Source organism: Penaeus monodon, unplaced genomic scaffold (genome assembly GCF_015228065.2).
Source record: "Penaeus monodon isolate SGIC_2016 unplaced genomic scaffold, NSTDA_Pmon_1 PmonScaffold_139, whole genome shotgun sequence".
NCBI classification, from domain to species: Eukaryota; Metazoa; Arthropoda; class Malacostraca; order Decapoda; family Penaeidae; genus Penaeus; species Penaeus monodon.
Window position 1 is genome coordinate 116,842 of NW_023642932.1, and position 806 is coordinate 117,647.

Consider the following 806-nt stretch of genomic DNA (forward strand, 5'->3'; position numbering starts at 1 on the left):
CACTAAGACAGAGCCGTAAAACAGTCAATATTTGCGGTACAAGTAGTGTCTTAACATCTCAAATGCCATTATCTGAACTCCTATCGTTGTGAAGTGCTATCACACAATACTTTCGCTGATCCTGCTTGGACACAGTAAGGCTATCATAGCCCAATGTTTATTTTTCACAAATGCGATAACACTATGACGATATTAAAATTATTAACATATAATTAGCCTCTTGTAAACATTTCAAGACGGGACAATGAGATGGGGCCACCCGGTACTCGTAAATTTATTAAAAAAAGAAAAAAACGAATGAAAAAAAAGAAAAGAAAAATACATATACATCCCTACACGCACACACTATAGGTGCTAGGCAGATACGATGTTTGAAAGAAACTCTAAGGTAACCATAACAAGCTGTAGTTGATTGGAGGCATTAACACATGACTAATAACCCCTTGGTACTGCATACACATCGACACACTTGGCTAGAACAACAAATAGCATTCATGAAGTAACTGTGAGTAAAACCCAAACTGGCTGTGAAGTCCCGTAGAAATTGGCTGTTTTCTATATGAAGCAACTCGGAACGTTAAGAAATTCGACAACGCGTTACTGAATGACGCCCTTAAGTGTTTTCTTAAAAACAATTTGAGTTCTTAATTATTACAGGGTATGGACACTACTTACTCTGGTAGAGACCAAGAGATCAATGACTGGTTAATGGCTCTCTCAAAGTTGGAAAGTTTTGACCACAAACCGGCAAAACAAAAAAAACACAAACAAAAACACACCCCCAAGCAAACAAACAAACAAACACA